This window comes from Chiloscyllium punctatum, chromosome 2 (assembly GCF_047496795.1).
Source record: "Chiloscyllium punctatum isolate Juve2018m chromosome 2, sChiPun1.3, whole genome shotgun sequence".
Classification (NCBI taxonomy): Eukaryota; Metazoa; Chordata; class Chondrichthyes; order Orectolobiformes; family Hemiscylliidae; genus Chiloscyllium; species Chiloscyllium punctatum.
This window is the reverse complement of record NC_092740.1, coordinates 51,169,366-51,191,282: the sequence shown is the minus strand read 5'-3', so window position 1 is coordinate 51,191,282 and position 21,917 is coordinate 51,169,366. Positions and strand designations below refer to the sequence as shown.

Here is a 21,917-nt window from a genome sequence, read left to right as displayed (position 1 = left end):
TTCAGACTTCCAGCATCAACAGTATTTTGTTTGATTGAATGAAACAAGGACAGGCAATTAACCATAAATTCCACACAGTAACTTGATAGTGTGAAAGCTCCATATACTTTGACTGCCATTTTCATATTTTACAAACACTGGTAAAGCATTTATAGCTAGATGTTTTTGATTTCTTTGTTCTGAAGGAATAATTTCAGTAGCAAAGTTAAATACATTCAGATGATTCTAATACCAAAACAAATGGAAGTAAACTGTTTTACCACATGGGTATTGCTCTTCTTACATTATTAATAATCTCTGACAGGAGATTAGACATGAAAAAAAACTCTCCTGTCAGAACTTGTAATGGGACTTAAAGGGATCAATTGAGGTTTCCTCCTACTGTGCAGTTTACCTGCTCCAAACTCGAAAATCTGAGAATTCTTTCAAGATGGAACTAATTCAAAGCACACATTTAAAATGTGTATGTGACACCATTTCCAGTGTGTCATGCATGTCATTATACAATATCAGAACAGCTGTATAATCGTTCATGGAGGGAAGGATTTAGCAGAAACATTTAAACGTAAATAAGATTCAAATCTTTGGCTTCTTCAACCCTTAGCAGCCCCAGCTTCAGCCCTGACCTCCACTTCATACAATTAAAAAGATGGGCATGACTAGGCTTGCACAGTCTTGTGCATTGGTGTACAATTCCTATCATCTGTAAGTGACAAAATGAATACTATTTCTCATCCCACCTGTCAGCACTGCTCTCTGTTCATAATGCCCCAGTAGTGATGCATTTTTAGTGGCTCAGTATTGTCATGATAGATTTGCAGATCAAAACGGTGGATAGAGGGGAGGTGTCTGTCTTTGTGTTTTGATGGGAGAACACCTGTGAAGGGGAGAAATCTAAGGAAAAAGAAATGTATTGAGAGAACTAGATGGATCTGACAGGGTTTGGAGAAGTAATGACATTGATATTTTGTTCCAAAAGGATAATTCCAAATACCACTTTTTTTTAGATTAAAGATCCATTAGTTGTTATTATAAGAATGAGCCAGAAGCATTGATAATGAAAAAACTCAAGGTTTTCCAGGCTAATATGCTCTTGGACCCCTATAATAAATATCCAGTAGTGGGTATAAGGTGGGATGCCATAGTTCAGGATTCTCTTAAAGTTAACATGCAGTTTCAGGTGGCTTTTAGGAAAGCAAACTTAATGTTCATATAGATTTGAGAGGGCTACAATACAACAGCAGGGATGTACAGCTGAGGCTGTATAAGGCTCTGGTCAGACTGCATTTGGAATATTGTGAGCGGTTTTAGGCCTCATATCTAAGGACAGATGTGCTGGCTTTGGAGGGGGACCCAAGGAGGTTTACAAGAATAATCCCGGGAATGAAGGACTTGCTGTATGTGGAGTAGTTAATGACTCTGGGTCTGTACACAATGTAGTTTAGAAAATTACAGAATACTGAGAGACCTGGATAGCATGGACATTTTAAACTTGGTGCTTTCTCCACATTTGTAACATAATGATAAAACAGTCGTAACAATGTACTTGTTCTATCACGTCGGAGGCTGAGGGGTGACCTTATAGAGATTTACAAAATTATGAGGGACATGGATAGGATAAATAGACAAAGTCTTTTCTCTGGAGTCAGGGAGTCCAGAACTAGAGGCCATAGGTTTAGGGTGAGAGGGGAAAGATATAAAAGAAACCTAAGGGGCAACTTTTTCATCCAGAGGGTGGTATGTGTTTGGAATGAGCTGCCAGAGGATGTGGTGAAGGCTGGTACAATTGCAACATTTAAGAGGCATTTGGATGGGTATATGAATAGGAAGGGTTTGGAGGGATATGGGCCGGGTGCTGGCAGTTGGGACTAGATTGGGTTGGGATATCTGGTTGGTGTGGACAGGTTGGACCGAAGGCTCTGTTTTAATGCTGGACATCTCTATGACTCTATGACTTCAATCATGACAGAGTCAATTATTATACCAGGTCAGTGAATGATAATATTAATGATTGACATGCTTCCAATGCTAAAACAAAGAACATAAATTGTTTTAATTTATGAGCATCACTTTTCTTGCAGCACTGAAGATTGCCAATATAAAGGTAGACATTAGACATAGTTCTGACAAAAAGTCATCAACCAGAAGCATGAACTCTGTTTCTCTATCACAGAGGTTGCCAGCTTCATCAAATATTTCCAGTATTTTGGTTTCTAAAACGATAGTGAGCTCAACACCTCAATTGGATCTGCATATATCTCCAAAAATGCTGTGCATTGAAAGTCAGTCAATGTGCTGGATAAAGGGTCCATTCTAAAGGTATATACAGAACTGGAGCCGAGTTTGTCTCCCAGGTACATAAATACCCCACACTAGTGAAGGTACATATGTAATTCTTTATTCACCTCAACAACCCAGTTCTTCACAGGTTTATATGTTTCCGTGTTCATATGAAAGTTAATTTTTGATTATCTGGAAGCCCTGAAGTTACCCTTTCTGATATCAAGTAGTGGTTTCCTCTGGGGGAAACTGCTGAAGTATGAGGTAATAACTCTGAAGGGTTAATATTCATGTTACATTATGTCTATCCACTCTCCTGATGTCACACAGTCTGTGGGTGAAGACAGGGAGTTCCAATCTAGTTTTCAAAGGGAACAGAAATATCTCTACCAGCTCCCTCATTTCTTGTTATTATGTCTATTAAGTTTTACTTATTGCTATTCTGTAACAAACCTTCTCCTTTTCTCGTAACAGTGCCTCTTCAGTAGTCATTTGAGAAAATACCACAAGTGCAATATCTGTGTTGTTTGGTGTAATGTCTGAGAGTAACAGCATTGACGCTGGGTCACAGAACGAACTCAATTCTAAAATCTTTCCACTGATTTTTAAAAAAATTCATTCACAGAAATGTGGCATTCACTTGTTAGACTAGCATTTATTGCTCATCCTTAATTCTGCTTGAGTCGATGGTAGGAGCTGCCTTCCAGAGCTTTTGCATTTCACTTGGTGAAAAAACAACCATAACGCTTTCGGGATTATGACCCAACAACACTGAAGGAATGGCAATTTAGTTCCAAAGTCAAGATGGTGTGTGAGCTCTGTTGCTGTGTTGGTGGAAAATGTTGATTTTGATGGATAGGCTGCTTTGTCCTGGATGATGTCAAGGACCTTGAGTGCTGTTGGAGCTGCAACCACTCAGGAAAGTAAAGAGTATTCCATCACACTCCTGATAAGTGCCTTGTCAATGGAGAACAGGCTTAGAGAAGTGAAGACTAGAGTTACCCAATGAAGAATTTCTTGTTGTGACCTACCGTCACAACATTTACGTGGCTGCTCCAGTTCAGTTCCTGGTCAACGGTAGCCCCCAGGATGTTGATATTGCGGTATTACAAAAGTAGTGTCATTGAATATCAGGAGACAATTCTGTTCTGAAGAAGGTCACTGGACCTGAAACATTACCTCTGATTTTTCTCCATAGATGCTGTCAGACCTGCTGACTTTTCCAGCAATTTCAGTTTTTGTTTCTGATTTTCAGCATTTGTAGTTCTTCTGGTTTTTCATCAAGAATCAATTGTTGGGATTCTTTCTTGCTGCAGATGGTCTTTGCCTTGTTTTTGTGTGCTGGTTACTTTTGACTTAAAGAGATCAAGCCTAGATGGTAGTCCAGGTCTTGCTGTATTTAGACATGGATGACTTGAGCATCTGAAGAATTCTGAATGGTACTGAACATTGTTCAATCATTAGTGAATATCTCCGGTTCTGGCCTTATGTTGGAGAAGGTTTACCAGAAGGTTCATTAATAAAGCAGCTGAAGATGATTTGGCCCATACATTACCCTGAGGAATTCCTGCAGAGATGTCCTGGGATTGAAACAACTGACCTCCAATAACCAAAAACATATTCCTTTGTGCAAAGTATGACTCCAACCACTTGATATCACTATCAACAACACTTTCATTAATTGTGTGATAATACAAAGTCGACTGATAGGACCAGGTTGGCTTTGTCTTGTGTTTTGTTGACAGGACATACTTTGGCAACTTTCCGGATTGCCAGCAGATGCTAGTGTTATAATTAGATTAGATTAGATTAGATTACTTACAGTGTGGAAACAGGCCCTTCGGCCCAACAAGAACACACCGCCCCGCCGAAGCGTAACCCACCATACCCCTAACCTAACACTACGGGCAATTTAGCATGACCAATTCACCTGACCTGCACATCTTTGGACTGTGGGAGGAAACCAGAGCACCCGGAGGAAATCCACGCAGACACGGGGAGAACGTGCAAACTCCACACAGTCAGCGGCCGAGGCTGGAATTGAACCCGGGTCTCTGGCGCTGTGAGGCAGCAGTGCTAACCACTGTGCCACCGTGCCGCCCTTAAAAATTCCCTTTCCCCTCCCCACCTTCCGATTCGACTTCCCTTCCTTGTTGAAACAGCTTGGCTCAGGGCATGGTTAGTTCTGGAGCACAAGTCTTCAGTGCAGCAGGATGGTGTGTGGGTAGGGTAGGGGAGTCCAGAACTAGAAGGCATAGGTTTAGGGTGAGAGTGGAAAGATATAAAAGAGGGTGGTACGTGTATGGAATAAGCTGCCAGACGAAGTGGTGGAGGATAGTACAATTACAACAATTAAAAGGCACCTGGATGGGTATATGAATTGGAACGGTTTGGAGGGATATGGGCCAGGTGCTGACAACTGGGACTAGATTGGGTTGGGATATCTGGTCAGCATGGACAGGTTGGACCAAAGGGTCTGTTTCCATGCTGTATATCTCTATGACTCTATGACTACACTGAAGGAATGTTGTCAGGTCCCATATCCATTGTAGTAATCAACACCTTTAGATTACCATGTTATCCATTTCAAATACAGGAAGTGAGCACAAGGACATGTCAATGTCAAACCAGTGGTGACTTATAAAAAGCACTCTGCATCAGCAAAGTTAGTGTTTGGCTTTACAAAATGAAAAGAAATAGCTATTTGACTTATGGACCTCTAGCACAATTTAGTATGAAGTTTGTTTTCAATAATATAACATAGTAATTTATGGAAACTCATTGATGAATATGAAAGGCTAGCAATGAATACAAAAACGCATTGCTGAGTTATGGTTCTTTTTTCACAGCTGAAAGAATCTCTATGATAGGAAAAATAATTAGAATGTCCTATTTGTTACAAGGGCCTGTGAAGCATTCTAGAATCCTTCACACAACACAGGCAATTAAACAATTAACTGCTGTAATTAGGCATGACTTTTATTTTGAATGCAATTGCTAACGATACTTTGTGTGGGAAAATTACCAGTGACATCTTTAACTGCAATGAATAACTGTAATGAATACAACACCCTCCTGCTGTTTTAATGGTGCTTTAGTAGCTGTTGATACACAGCATTTCATATGGTTTTAAGGCTTGGGCCACAGCAGGGTAGTGTGGCAATGTGGGCTGTCCTGCAATAGTCTAGAGCACAGCTTTGAGAGGCCTCTCAGCTGGAAAAATGAATAAAGCAGAAAGACTTTAGAAATGGAAACAGATGAAAAAAGAGCATATCTAATTGCCAAAACCAAGATTTGTTTTAACTTTGCTGGAAAATTTTGAACTTAACAAAATGTTGCTATTGCAGAAAGCTTGAAATGATGGAAAATAATATGGAAGGTATATTGCTACTGGTCACAGAGCATGCAACAGCCAGAAAATATTCGATTTAAGGTAGTTAGAAAATGTGATGATACAAATTAAAAATCTATGAATCTGCTCTTTCTGAACATGGGGCTTTTACCCAAAGTCTCCATGTGGCATTCTCAATTGGCCTTTCCTGAGCAGTTGGTAAGGAGTATGTCACATTTCTCCTTATGGATAGGTCAGGAAAGTGAAAGTCTAATGTTAATAGCTATAGAACATTTACAGTGCTATGATAATTGTTCAGTAAATTTAGCCAGTGAGTACTCCTAGGTTGAAATCAGGATTCCTGTTGAAATAGCTGGCTTATCCACAAAAGAACTGAAGCACTACAATTTTCCACAGCTCCTAGTTCAGTGAAAGGAAAACCCTACCAGGTTCATCATTTTGGATTTTCATTTTTGTTTGTTGGGCATTAGTGAGGAATTCCATGATGATTTCCCTCTCCAATGATAAAGTTGAACTGCCAAAAATCACTGCTGAGGGTCATTCCTGAATGGCCCTCTTATATAATATTGGTCCACGTAGATCATATCTCAGCAAAGAGACAGCACTTCAAGAAAGAAACCTGGTTTAGCAGTAGGCCATTCAGCCCTTCAGACATATTCTACCTTTCAAATAGATCATGACTGACGTGTATTTCAACCCCATTCACCTGCCTTTGTTACATCTATCTTAACACCTGCATCTAAAGATAAATATTTATCAATCTCAGTCTTAAAAGGCTCACTTGTTCCAATATCCACAACCTTTTGGAGGAGAGTTGCAGACTTCTACAACTTACTGTGTGGGAAATTATATTAATCCTAAATGGCCTGACTCTAATTTTAAGATGATGGGTTTGATTCATTGCTCCCTCTACCAATGGGTTTGAAGGCTGAAGGTAGTGTGTGTGTGTGTGTGTGTGTGTTGTCTACCTAGATGTCCCACTCCCAATGCTTTTATACTAATGTCTGCATCAGCGACCTGAGACTCCTAGTCAATTTTCATCTCCCAAGAAACTGAGCACTCAATATTAGTTATAATTAGGCACACCATTTAACAACACTGCAAAGTTGAAAGCTGATCTTTCAAAAAAAGTTGATTCAAAAGAAAAAAATGAACAAGGACGCTTATGATTTAAAGCGGAATTCACAGTCTGTTGTTTAGTATTCTGTTAATTCTATAATGCTCATGTCTGAAATCTGTGAAATGCACAGAATTTGAGTACTCCAACATGAAGAAATACAATAGGTATGGTGCCAACTTAATTCAGTCTAAATTAAATTTTAACACTTAAAGTCATTCAGACAAGTAAAGCAATACTTTAGAATGAAACAAATACCACCTACATTTATTAAAAAAACCTCTCAAATAAAGGGGATGTTATGAGGCATAAGCAGACCTAAGGTTTTGTCATCAACTACCAGTGGGAAATCTGGCTGCTCAGCAGCAATGAGCTGGCATCCATGTTCATTAGTGCAGAATGGATTGTCACCCTCAGGAACAGGAAGGCTGAGTGGCCCACAACTCTGTAGACCCAGCAGCACCAGAAGGCGGTAGTGGTCATTGCTGCTGGGACAGCTATTCTCATAAAGAATTTGAAGTATTTGGATTGGCGTAGATGGGACACCCCAGCCACAGGGTTGGAACAGGGGTCACTTTGGAGAGCCGGGGAAGAGGGTCAAACAGGGTACCATTTGAGGAGTTGACCAAATGGTACAGGAAAGGAGGTAGTCATGGCCCCACCCATTTCTTGGCCACACTGTCACGGCTGCTGGTCTGCCTTCCTTTACAGACCAAAAAATTATACTGGAAGTGGAAAGAGACACTCAAGTGTCAGTTAATTGTCCATTCAGGGCCTTAATATGCTTAAAGACAGGGAAGGTGGCCTGATTCTTTACCTCAGCCTCAAATACGTGAACACTGGTTGCCTTCTGCTCACCTATTTTGTTTTATGCACCCACATACCTGCCCCTGCAACCTCACACAACCTTCAAGTCAATCACTGTGGTCTGTAAATTTCAGCCCCATGAAACCATACTAAGGCAGAAGCATTAATAACCAAAATTACAAATAGAAATGTTAGGTCAGATGGCCAAATGTTTGGACAAAGCAATAGGTTTTTAGGAGATTATTAAAGGACAAATGTCTACTAGAAAGACAGAAAGGTGGAGGGAGAATATTCAGATTTTGAGGCAGAAGCAATGAAGGAACAGACACTAATAGTGAAAGAATTAAAAATGGGGTGCATAAAAGACCAAAATTGGGACAGAATGTTGTGTGGCTGTAGTAGATAACATTTTAACAAAAGTTCAAGGCCATAGAGGGATTTGAAAACAGAATGAAAATTTTAAAATCGAGACAGAGTTTGATTGTGAACAAATATAGCTCAGTATAGGAAGAGAGTGGATTGGGGAAAGGAACTTGCTGCAAGTTAAGACACTGGCAGTAGAGTTTTGGATGTTCTCAAGCTTACAGAAGCTAGTATGTGGAAGACCAGCCAGGAGTGCAGTGGAATAGTTGAGTCTAAATATTAAAACAGCATGAGCGAATGTTTCAGCGACAGCTAAACTGGAACAAGGTGACATCCAATGAGATTACTGACGCAGAAATACATGATCTTATTGATGGCACACATCGGATGTTGGACGTTCATCTCAGAATCAAATGTAAAACAGACTGGTTTCATCTTAGACTGTTGCCAGGGAGAGGGTTGAAGTCAGTAGATAGAGAACGAGTTTGGATCAGGGACGGAAAACAGTTGCTTCAGTATTTAATTGTAGGAAATTTATGATCATGGTGTTGGAAAGGCATTCTATAATCTAGCCACTGTGGAAGAATTGAGAGAGATGTGATGCAGAGCTGGGTGTTGGCACTCTACATGTGAAAACTTATGTCCTGCCTTCAGATAATGTCACCAAGGGCAGCATTTGGATGGGAAGTTAAGAGGGCCAAGGATAACTCTGTGACAAATACCAGATCAAGCAGTGTGGATGCAGGACCAGAAGCAATCGCAGATGATCCTCTGGTTATGATTAGAGAGATAACAATGTAATCCTCGAGAGGTGTCTCACTCAGCCAAAAATAGTGCAGATATTTTTGACAAGGATGAAGTCAACCATGCCAAAGGCTAAAGAGTGGTTCTAGAGGATGAGGGCATAAAGTTTCCCTTTATCACTGTTACATAGATGTCATTTGTGACTTTGCTAAGAGTTATTTCATTACTATGGCAGGAATAGAAATCTGATTGAAAGGATTCAAACATGGAGTTCTGGAATGATGGAAGATTTAAAGATAAAAGGAACAACTCTTGAAAACAGAATTTTTATTATAATGGGCAGCATGTAGACCAGGAGAGGAAGTGGAATAATCAGCAGTATCTTGGAACAGGATCAGGGAACAGGCTTTGAGACGGATAAGGTGAAATCAGAGAGATGAGTGAAAAGCTAACAAATGTTATGAGTTCAGGACTGTGGCAGGAGAGAGCATTAAATGTAGTTCGGCCAGGTAGCCTAGTGAGAGGAAACATGAAATGTTATTTGAACAGGTCAGCCAGTAAAAGGCATGGTGCCACAGAGGCAGCTGACCAAAATAGCTTGATCTCAGCGACAGAGAAAGCTCTCACATATTGTTGGATGTGAGGTTGGAAGGAAAAATGGAGAGAGATTTAAATGGAAGGTTAACAGAAATGTAGCCAGGAGATAACGGTACTCCCAAGATGTTCTGGGAAAAGTGAGCAGTTTTAGATGATGACAGCAAGTGTTTGGATCAGCTATTCATAATAAATATTAATGATTTAGATGAGGGAACTAAAGGCAATATCTCCAAGTTTGAAGATGACTAAGCTAGTTTGGGGGTGGGGGGGGGTAAACTGTGAAGAGGATGTAGAGATTCTTCAGGGTGATTTGAACAAGATGAGGAGGAATATACATGGTAGATCAAGTACAATGTGGATAAATGTGAGGCTAATTACACAGGCAGCAAAAGCAGGAAGGCGGATTATTATCTGAATCGCAACAGATTGGGAAAGGCGGAACTGCAAGGCGACTTTTGTGTCATTCTACACCAGTTGTTGAAAGTAAGCATGTGGGTGCAGCCGATGGTGAAGAGATCTTCATGGTGAGAGGATTTGGGTACAGCAGTAGGGATGTCTTGCCGTGATTGTACAATGCCTTGGTGAGATCACACCTGGAGTCATTCCTAAAGAAGGGCTCATGCCCGAAACGTCGATTCTCCTGCTCCTTGGATGCTGCCTGACCTGCTGCGCTTTTCCAGCAACACATTTTCAGCTCTGATCTCCAGCATCTGCAGTCCTCACTTTCTCCTTGAACTGGTTTCTGGGATGGACTAACCCTTTCATCATTTATATAAATAGTTTAGATGTGAACATAAGAGGGATACTTAGTAAGTTTGCAGGTGATATCAAAATTGGAGGTGTAGTGGACAGTGAAGAAGGTTACCTCCGATTAAAACGGGATCTTGATCAGATGCACCAATGGGCTGAGAAGTGGCAGATGGAGCTTAATTTAGATAAAGCAAGCTGCTGCATTTTGAAAAAGCAAATCAGAACAGGACTTACACACTTAATGGTAAGGTCCTGGCAAGTGTTGCTGAACAGAGACCCTTGAGGTGCAGGTTCGTAGTTCCTTGAAACTAGCATCACAGGTAGATAGGATAGTGAAGGCAGCGCTTGATATGTTTTCCTTTAATGGTCAGAGCATTGAGTATAGGAGGTCGGAGGTCATGTTGTGGCTGTAAGCCAATTTTGAAATATTGTGTGCAATTCTGGTCTTATTGGACGGATGTTGTGAAACTTGAAAGGGCTCAGAAAAGGTTTACAAAGACATTGCCAGGGTTGGAAGGTTTTAGCTATAGGGAGAGGCTAGGGCTGTTTTCCTCATTCCTGATGAAGGGCTTATCTGATTCTCCTGCTCCTCAGATGCTGTGCTTTTCCAGCAACACACTCTTGACTCTGGCATCTCCAGCATCTGCAGTCCTCACTTGCTTGTCCCTATTTTCCCTGGAGCGTCAGAGAATAAGGGGTGCCCTTACAGAGGTTTATAAAGTCATGAGGGGCATGGATAGGGTAAAATAGACATGGTCTATTCCCTGAAGGTGGGGAGTCCAGAACTAGAGGGCACAGGTTTAGGGTGAGAGACGAAAGATATAAAAGGCATCTAAGGGGCAACTCTTTCACACAGAGGGTGGTGCATGTATAGAAATAGCTGCCAGAGAAAGAGGTGGAGGCTGGTACAACCACAGCATTTTAAAGGCATCTGGATGGGTATATTAATAGGAAGGGTTTAGAGGGATATGGACCTAATACTGGCAAATGGGACTAGATTAGGTTAGGATACCTGGTCAGCATGGACGAGTTGGATTGAAGGGTCTGTTTCCATGCTGTCCATCTCTATGACTCTATGACTATAACCTATAAAGATAGACTGGATCAGTTAGGACTATGTTCACTGGTGTTTAGAAGAATGAAAAAGGATGTCATAGAAACTGTAAAACTCTAACAGGACTAGACAGGGTAAGTACAGAAAGGGTGCTTCCAATGACCATGAAGTCCCAAACCAGGGGTCTCAGCCTAAGGATATGGGATAGGCCATTTAGACTGAGATAAGGAGAAATTTCTTCATCCATAGAGTGGTGAGCATGTGGAATTATCTGCCATGGAAAGCAATTGAGGCCAAAGTATTCAATGTTTTCAAAATGAAGAAAGATATTGTACTTAGAGCTAAATAGATCAAAGCGTATGGGGAGAAAGAAGAAACAGGTACTGAGTTGGCTGATTAGTCATGGTCATATTGAATGGTAGAGTAGACTCGAAAGGTAAAAAGGCCTATTCCCACTCCTATTTTCTATGTTTGTCGGTCTTTTTATAAACATAGAATCATACAGCATGGAAACAGTTCCTTCGGTCCAACTCATCCCTGCTAAACAGACATCCCATTCTGACCTAATCCCATTTTCCAGCATTCGACCCGTATCCCTCTAAACCCTTCCTATTCATATACCCATCCAGACGCCAGTTAAATGTTCTAACTGTATATGCCTACACAACTTCCTCTGGCAACTAGTTCCATGTACAAGCACCATACTCTGCATGAAAATGTTACTCCTTGGGTCCTTTTTAAATCTTTCCCCTCTCACCTTTAACCTATGTCTTCTAGTTTTGGACTCCCCCACACTAGGGGAATACTTTGGCTACTTACCTTATCCAAGCCCCTCATGATTTTACAACAATGTCTCCCCTCAAGTCTCCAATGCTCCAGGTAAAATAGCCCCAGCCTATCCAGTCTCTCTCTATAGTTCGAATCCTCCAGTCCCAGCAATATTTTTGTAAATCTTTTCTGCACTCTCTCATGTTTAGCAACATCCTTCCCATAGAATGATGATTAAAATTGTGCTTTTATGCCTGCACTAGATCTCTACTTGAGCATCTTATATACTGCCATTCTCCAAGTAACCCTGCACATTCTTTCTTTTTTAAATAACCATCCAATTCTCTTTTAAATGAAATGATTAAACTTGCCTCAACCCTACTCTTACAGAGTTTGCATTCCTGCTCTGAACCACTCTCTGTACTTAAAGACTTTCCTAATATCAGTTTTCTTTTTTTTTACTGAATACTTCAAGTCTGTTCTCTCTCTCTCATTCTCAATTGGGTTCGGAAAGTCCATAACTCCAGTAAGTTAGTTAAGCATGATATTTCCTAAAGACATTCACCTGCATTTGTCCATGAGACAAATTTCTACAAGTTTCCCAATTATCAAAGTTAAACTCACTAGGCTGTTGTTGCTTGGCTTTTCTTGACAACCATTTTGAATGTTTGTAATTCTTTAGTCTTCTGACTTCAAACCTGATTCTTTAATTCACATTTCTTTCAGTATCCTTGAAGGCATCTCATGCAATGCCAGTGCCTTTTCCTCTCCAATCTTCTTGGGTTGGAGAACAAAATCACCTTAACTTTCTACTTCTCACTTGTATGCTATGACCCCAAAGGAATGTGCAAATATTGAATGTCAAGCAAAATTCTAATGCAATCCACAATCAAAAAATCTCTCAATATGTGTTAACAATTGCATTTATTACTGGTGTAAGCTACTTATTAAAAACCGATTGTACTTGTCAAAATGCTAATATGTGAGCCCAATGTTCATAAGTCAGTTGAGCTGCATAATTTCACAGGTTAAAGCACTGATATGGATTTTTTTGGAATTATACTGACATCAAGAAAGAAAATTGTGTGCATGTGATGCTTAGGTGGGTTGTAGACCATTAAAAGGAAGTATTGGAAATGTGAACTTAATTTTAGTAGCCTTTGAAAAGTTCAAAACACCTCCCAAATCACTGGCAAACTTTGACAAGGTTGAAGAGAAATATGATAGGAAATAACAGATGAAGGGCAAAGTGACCCAATGTGTATGCATGGGTCAGTAGATAAATGGCAAAAGTTGTTCAACACTTAACTCTCTCTTTGATCACTCATGAAGTGAAGCTGTTATGGCATGAAGTGATTGCAAGGAGGGCAGCCCTGTTTTCCGCTCCAAGGCACCATCCTACCAGATAGAAATTTATGCAAGCCTGAAAGAAAAGTGGAGAGAGACTGGAGGTTGTGTCTGACAGTTAGTCTCAGTGATTGTGCTAAATGTATGCTCTGTCTTAGTTGCAGCTGATGACATTATTTCATATTAAGCTCCTAGCTGGCACATAGCCTGTGCAGATTACTCTTGGTCACTTCTAGCTGGATGCTCCAATACCTGTACAGACAATTCTATAAATTGGGGCTACTTTTGCATGTGCAGACGTTAGGCTGTGCTGACATTTGATAACTGATGTGTAAAGCAAGATATGGGGGGAGTGCTTCTGAATATTATCCCACAGTCAAGTTACATACAATTTTATAAATTGCAGTACATATGGCCTGAAATGGCAAACCACCTGGACAGGGGAAACTTCTCCATACCACTCCTTAGCTGAGACAAATTACTTGTACCTATATTTATAACTGAAGATGCAAAGGGACCAGAGAACAAACATAGATATTGAGCCTGATAGACAGGAATGACAAAGGTACGTTTTGAATGTGATGAGTTATTTTTTTTTTCAAATTCATTTAGGGGATGTGGGGCATTAATGGCTTGAGAAACATTTATTGCATATTCCTAATAGCCCTGGAGAACACAACTGGAGATTTCCTTTTTAAACCACTGGTCAGATGTTTCCCAGAAATTTGTGGGAAGCTAAGGAAGAGATTGCTGGGACCTTTGCTGAGATATTTGTCTCATCGATAGCCATGGGCAAGGGGCTGGTGGAATGGAGGTTGACTAATTTGGTGACATTATTCAAGAAAGGCAATAAGGAAAAACTAGGGAGTTAAAATTCAGTGAGCCTTATGTTATTGGTGGGTAAGTTGTTGGAGGGAATTCTAAGGGACAGGATTTATGTGCATTTGGAAAGTCAAGGACTGATTAGGGATAGTCAGCATGTTTTTGTGCATGGGAAATTATGTCTCACTGACATGATTTGAGTTTTTTGTAGAGGTGACAAAGAAGATTGATGAAGACGGAGCAGTATTGTTATCCAAATGGACATCGACAAGGTTCTGTATGGTGGACTAATTAATAAGGTTAGGTCACAAGAGATCCAGGGGGAGCTAGTCAATTGAATACAAAATTTGCTTGAAGGTTGGAGATGGAGGGTTATAGAGGGTGGAGGTTGTTTTTTGGATTGGAGGCCTGTGACTAATGGTGTGCCACAAGGACTAGTGTTGGGTTCACTGCTTTTTGTTATTTATATAAATGACTTGGATGTCACTATAGGAGGTATGGTTCGTACGTTTGCAGGTGACACCAAAATAGGTGGTGTAGTTGACAGTGAATAAGATTAAGAGTGCACAGAACCATCAGATGGGCCAACTGGCCAAGGAGTGCAAATAGGGAGATTAATTCAGATAAACATGAGGTGTTGCATTTTAGTAAGGCCAACCAGGGTAAGACTTATACAGTTAATAATAGATCCCTGGGGAGTGTTGCCGAAAAAGGAAACCTAGGTGTACAGGCACATAGATCCTTCAAAGTGAATTCGCAGATCGGTAGGGTGATGAAGACTTGCTTGCTTTCATTGGTCATAATTCTGAGTATTGGAGTTTGCAATACTGATAAAAATCTGCTTGCCTCTCTATAGGAATGATATTGTTAAACTTTAAAGGGTGCAGAAAAGATTTACAAGTATGTTATTGGGACTGGAGGGTTTGAGCTATAGGGAGAGATTGAATAGTTTGGGGCTTTTATTTCCTTGTGGCTTCAGAGACTAAGGGGTGACATTATAGAGGTTTATAAAAGCACAAAGGGCGTGAAAAGCATGAATATCCAATGTTTTTTTCCTAGCGTAGGGGAGTCCAAACTAGACGACATATGCTTAATGTGAGAGGGAAAAGATTTAAAAAGTGCCTGAAGGGTGATTTTTCATGCAGGGGGTGGTGCATGTTTTGAATAAGCTGCCAGAGGAGGTGGTGGAGGTGAGTACAGTAACAACATTTAAAAGGCACCTGGATGAGTATATGAATGGAAAGGATTTAGAGGGATATGGGCCAAATGCTGGCAAATGGTTCTAGATTAGTTTGGAATGTCTGGTCAGCGCAGATAAGTTGGACCATTTCTGTTTCTGTGCTATATGATTCTACGACACTGCAATCCATTTCGGAGGGAGTTCCAGGATTTTGACTCACCGACACTGAAGGAATGACTGCATGTTTGACAGCCTGGCTGATGAGACGCTTGGAGCAGAACTTGTTAGTAGTGGTGTTCTGATGAATCTACTGCCCTTGTCCTTAGATTAGATTACCCACAGTGTGGAAACAGGCCCTTCGGCCCAACAAGTCCACACCGACCCGCCGAAGCGCAACCCACCCGTACCCCTACACCTAACACTACGGGCAATTTAGCATGGCCAATTCACCTGACCTGCACATCTTTGGACTGTGGGAGGAAACCGGAGCACCTGGAGGAAACCCACGCAGACACGGGGAGAATGTGCAAACTCCACACAGTCAGTCGCCTGAGGTGGGAAATGAACCCGGGTCTCTGGCGCTGTGAGGCAGCACTGTGCCACCATGCCACCCATTTTTTAAAGAAATCCCCCACTGCAACTTCTACCACCTGGTCTGGCTCATTCCACAACACCAGGTCAAATATGGCCCCTTCCCTTCTAGAAGATAGTGGTCATGGGTTTGGAAGGTGCTACCTAAAGAAACCTTAATGAACTTCTGCAATGTGTTGTGTAATAAAGGAATAAATTAGCTTCAGATCCTGTATGCACAAGGAAACTCTCAGCAAGGTCTCCTGATTGTGATTCCTTGCAGGTGACCCAGCTATACATGTGACTACATTGAATAAGGACAAATTGGGATAAAGACCATGATGCCTTGCACAGTCAAACAGCCCGCTAATACCTTTGACCTTGAATATGCAAATATTGAATTACCACTCGGATAAGCAGATATCCAGCATCAGTGGAACTGCACAAGTCCAAGAATCAACTGTCTGGAGTGTCAGAAATTTGAAGATAAAAAAGGGCAAATAAAATTTTAAAACTTAACAACTTAAACAATACATCTAAAGACTTCTGATGTTTCATTATGGTCCAGTATACATTAAATAGTGTTAACATTTCTATTTTAAGTCATCATATTTTCATAATAAAAATCTATATTCAGACACTTCCGACCAGATGTAGCCTTACCCAACAATCCAGTAACTGATACTGTTCCAAAACACAGACAAAAAGAGACAATATCACCCTAGCAGTCACCAGTCTTTCACCATCCTTCTGAACACCTGGTAAAACTTAGCAGTTTGAATGCTAATGATTAGAAAATAAATTCCTCGTCAGTCCTGGGAAGAAGCCTGCGCCAGACTTTGTTTAATGTAACACAGTCATTGTCTGCATGATCTTGACAGGCTGCTGCTCAGATTTCAGTGACATATTGAGCTACAACCATTGAGCCTTAGAGTCATAGAGATGTACAGCATGGAAATAGACCCTTTGGTCCAACCCGTCCATGCCGACCAGATATCCCAACCCAATCTACTCCCACCTGCCAGCACCCAGTCCATATCCCTCCAAGCCCTTCCTATTCATATACCCATCCAAATGCCTCTGAAATGTTGCAATTGTACTAGCCTCCACCACATCCTCTGGCAGCTCATTCCATACACGCACCTGACTGAAGAAGTTGCTCCTTAGGTCTCTTTTGTATCTTTTCCCTCTCACCCTAATCCTATGCCCTCTAGTTCTGGACTCCCCCACCCCAGGGAAAAGACTTTGTCTATTTATCCTATCCATGTCCCTCATAATTTCGTAAACCTCTATAAGGTCACCCCTCAGCCTCCGATGCTCCAGAGGTACAGTCTTTCTTCACCTGTTCTGCCATTCAGGACTTTGTGGACAGCACTTTGTCTGGCACCTCCTGCGATCTTGCTGCTATCAGTGGCCCTACAAGGAACAAGGAGCTCCCGAAGGGATGTACAAGTGATCGTCAGACTGCACAATTTTCTCTGCAACCGTGTGGCAATGCATGGATGCAAGTAAATGTAATAAATTTCAATAAATAAGGCATATATTAGAGATCCATTCATATTGTTGTGTAATTATATGCTGAGATAAAAACTGTCATTAAAGTGGAGTTGAGGATCATCTCATCAACTGCAATCTTATTGAATGGTGAAGCAGACTCAATGGGCTGAAAGGCCTATTTCTAAGAATTGATAAAACAGCACTTCAGTTCAACTGGTATGATTTAATAACAAGAGCGTGTGAATTGATTATGGAAGCTAATTAAACATAGGCAACTATCAAGTGACAAAAAGCCTTGTTGAAACCCAAAACAAACTTAACCTCGCGTGGAAATTTATGACCGAGATAGAACAAGTAAAGTTTGCATTAAGCCAGCACACAGGTTAATGACAAAACCTGAACTCATCGTTTGGCTACAGTGTGGCTAGTTAGCTAAGGTGGCTAGACAATGGTTTCTGCTGCAAAGTAATGCCAATAACTCAGGTACAATTCCTTCTCTGGTTTGCTCACACTCAGGTTTAACTCACCACCACTCTCCTTAATGAGAGAGAGTGGGACAGTGCCATTTTTTTTAACCTTCGCTGTAGATGTTAACTTTCCAAAGATCGTCCCATGCAGAATGTATTAAGCTTTGTATTGGAAGGTTGGTTGCACGTTCTGCCGGGTTAACAGCTGGTTTTTGTTGTTTTGAAATCTGCAAGCACTTACCTGAAACCAGATCCGACACCAATGTTGGGAATTCTAACAGTTTTCTTCCCCACTCACAGCCTACAGGAAAATTACACGCCTGTCCCGAATCAGGCGTATTTCTCTTGGAGGGGAATCCACCAGCAATCCAATGTTTGGCGTTTCCAACCGGATTAGGAAAGATGCCTGTAACAGACAATTGATTGAAATGTTATCGATTAGACACCGTGATGTCTCGCTTCATCACCCCAGACAGGACGGCGTTCTTCCTTTCTGGGAGAAAGGGGGGCTGGTGAGGTGGATAATGTTGCTCAGTGAGTTTTGGCGCGGGGGTCACTTTAAACATTGATGAGAAGAAAGGAAAGCGACACGTGGGAAGTCTGGTTCCAACACACATGGTTCCGGGATATTTCCCTGCGCGCTGCACCATGAGATCAAAGACTTTGGAACAGACAGTTTATTGCATTTGATTCATTTGCCTGTCTCCCTCTCCTCCCAAGTCCCTCCCCACCTCATAAAACAAGACTTGCGGAAAGACTCTCTCCTCACATCACTGTTAGCAAGAGCAAGACATACTCTGGGCTTTTTTTTGCTTAAAATGCTTATCAACACCCTTGGAGTTCTCTAACACATTTCGTGAGGGCTTTCAGCATCGAAGCACTGCATTTCAATATGTTTTTCATAAGGAAATCTAAATTATCCAGTCACGCTGAGGAAATCTGTTTTTTTTGTTCTGACAGATGTAGAGTCTTTAAAACTGAGAAAAAGAAGTACAATTCGTCATTTCGATGTTTAAACCATGCCTCTAGTTCACAGTAAGTTGAAAGACAGCCCATGTCCCGAAGGCAGCGCTGATTGTCCATGAGGGGGCGCCACACCCCACCATAAACCCTGTCGTTCCTCAAACAGCTCCTAGTCCAAGTCTGAAACGAGGTAATGAAAAGGCAATCACAGTCTGTCATAAACGCTACCGTTCTCGTGTCGACCCCGCACCAACGCAGTGAATGGCACCGATGGAAATCTCGCTGAAAGAATCCAGCAAGGCTTCCAGTAACGAGGGCGCACAAAGAATTTTGTCTTCGTTTTAATGAACCTCTGGGATGCTGAGGGGGCTCCTATTAAAAGTCTTGCCCATTGCTGTCTGTGAGACGGCGTTCTGTGTGCACTTTTAATTTTGATTTGCATTCTAATGGGACTTTTACCCGTTTTAGCTGGTCACTCTCACTCTCACTCTCCACCCTCCCACCCCCCACCCCACACACACACCCAGTGTTGTTTAGGTACAACATGAGGCAAAATGAGAGACAGTTTAAGAAACTGGACACAGTTCAGATTTTCAGATGTCACACACAGGCGTATGTCACTCACTCGGGAGTATCTGGAGTTCAATTCAGATTTGGGGGAAGCAATGTCACCTTACTGTATCAGAATACATAACGTCCAAGCCCTGACGTTCAGGGATGCTACATGCAAATTCTCGCAACGGGATCACATTTCCTTTTTAAGCCCTGGGTCCTGCTAATTATACGGAGGTCCTGTTTGGAAAAGTTTCGCGAGATAATGCTAAATTATGTTTTATTGTGGAACTTGAAGCCGTGCCCAGCATCATGCTGTAATCGCACATTTAATGAGCTCTGGGAAGGAATACTGTATTGGATTCGAATGTAAAGAGGTGGAGGGCGGTGAAAATCAAATAAATCCACCCAACAGCTTTCTGCTCGCTGATCCGTGCCCAAATTTGAACAAAATGGATTGGTTTGAAACGGAATTTATTCCGTTATAATTTTCGTTTGTCACCAGGATCCGTGCACAGTCACACAGATATTTATCAAGTGGTAGATGATTGAAGTGTGTTTTTTTTACGGAATGCTTTATTCCCCAGTGACTGTTTGTCTGGGTGTTGTTTTGCCAAAGGTAAACAATGGAGAAAGAATGAAAAGGGGCTTTTTTTTGTCCTACGATCAAAAGCATTTGCTGGTTTCTGCAAGGGTCTGTTTGCTCCAGTGCATCTCTCTGAAAGCGTCTGTTAAAGAGGAGCTCTCCCTCTCTCTCTCTCCCTGAGCGACCCTCATTTATTAGATTGTAATTTGCATTCTGTCTCTTCACAACCACCCCCCCCAACCCCACCCCCTCCTCCCGAAATGACTCTGAGCAGAATCAACGCTGTCGAGGAATTATCCTCCCCGTACATCCGACCGCACAAGGAACCGACTAAATGATTGAAACATTAAACTCTGCAGTCGCCATTCTTTCTTTACCTCCTTTGTCTTTCGCTGCCCTCTGCTTTTCCTCGTCTTTTGCAAATGTTTATATGAACTCTGGACAATGCCCCGCACAGCTACACACAGCTTTACACAGAGGCGTGCATGCAGACTCGTTCCCACAGTCTCGCCACAGACACACCGCTAACATGCACAGAACTCACACCGCACACTTGCAATACACACCTCAGCTCTGCATCCCCTGCGCGTCGTCATACTCTGCCAGACACACAAGCCGGCTGGACACACACATGCAGAATACTCACGCGGCAGATCCAGTCAGACACACACACAGCATGTTCTCGCACACGCCCTCACACTCATTCACAGAGTTAGGGAGAGGATCGCGTTCACCCTGAAAGCACACACCCCTCCTCACTCCCCACACTCCTGCTTGCAGGCTCTTACATTCATTCTCCTCAGTTTTCCAACATGTGCTCGCCGTGCCTCTGCCAACCTCCTGCGTGTTTTCTTTGTGTTCTCTCCGTCCCTCACATCCCTCTTGCTCACTTAAAATCAGAATCTCCAATACTCCCTCCCCCAGTCCCATTAGAGCGGATATCTCCCAACATTTAGCCTTTGGTCAAACCCATTTCAAATTTTTGGAGCAATTTCACCAATGAATATTCATAAGCACAAATCACAGCATTGAAGTTCTGCTACAATGGGCTAATTCAAAAGTCAGCGTTTACCTCTCGCAGGTCGGATGCTCAAGAAAGTCCCTTTGAAACGCGATGTACAGTCCAGACTCGAAAATGGTAGGAGGTGCTGCACAAGCCGGTGGTGAGGGAACGGTGTTCCGAGCAGAGACTCGACTTGCCCGGTCACTCTCTGAAGCGCGACCGGGAGCAGAGTGTGTAATCGTGGGCACCAGTGGCTCCCCTCAGCCGGAAGGGAGGAAAGAAGTACAATTCTAAATTGCAACAAGTTCAAATGCGGGATTTGACACCTATCATTATTCCGTCAGCACTGTGGAGGGTGGAGCCCCCACGTCTTTGGGGCTGGATTGCCGGGAAAAAAAAGGACATCTGAATCTTGGATGAATTACAAAGAGCCAATTGATGAAAAGACTCCCACGACCACCTTTAACCCTTAAAAGGAATATTGTCCACTCTATAAAGTTTCCTCCTCTTCCCCCCCGCCCCTCTCCCTAAACCAGCAGGTCGCTTCTTCCCATGAAGGGACCTCTTTGAGATATCCGATCTCTGATGAAATGTATCTGCCCTATCAGTTCTTCAAAGATTAGGTTTGAATGAGAGTGGGAAAAAAAAGCGGCTCCATTTATAGCCAATGCCGAGCTGTGATAGGGCTGATTGCCCGCGAATAGTTAGGAAGTGCAGGTAGGACAGGAAGCGATCTCTCTGCAATGGCTCTTACTGACCATCTTGTGTGAATTGACGATAATTTAGTTATCTGCCTCTCACCAGCACCCCCAGCCCACCTACCCCTCCTCCCCCTCCTTTCAGTTTAATGTGATTGTAAGGTTTCGGGCTGTCTAACAGATACCTAGACGGTGTAACCGAATTGTCGTTAAACGGCTTGTGAGACAAAGCAAATGATGGTCTAAAGTGGGTTTTTCCCTGATAATAAAGAGTTAACTGTGCAGAAAGGCATTGACAATCTTGACTGAAAATGAGAGTGAGTTTGTTAGGAAAAATGAAGAAAAAAGCTATAAACAATTAAAATGGCTTATTTAATGTGGATTCATTATTAAATGCAAA

The 21,917-nt window shown here is 41.9% G+C and overlaps 1 protein-coding gene across 4 annotated transcripts in view; it reads right to left on the bottom strand.

Annotated features, from left to right (window-relative positions):
• LOC140483890 (uncharacterized) overlaps nucleotides 1-21,417 on the bottom strand; it is a 197,255-nt gene extending 175,838 nt beyond the window's left edge. For 2 of the 4 annotated variants that reach the window (XM_072582704.1, XM_072582713.1), the window contains exons 1-2: nucleotides 20,889-21,417; nucleotides 17,957-18,121 (exon numbers count right to left, since the gene is read on the bottom strand). The gene's annotated coding sequence lies outside the window, so the exon portion shown is untranslated. Of the gene's footprint in view, nucleotides 1-17,956; nucleotides 18,122-20,193; nucleotides 20,322-20,382; nucleotides 20,481-20,888 lie in introns of those variants that run through there. The other 2 variants (XM_072582686.1, XM_072582696.1) reach the window with 2 other exon arrangements.
• Between the last annotated feature and the right edge of the window lie 500 nt (nucleotides 21,418-21,917).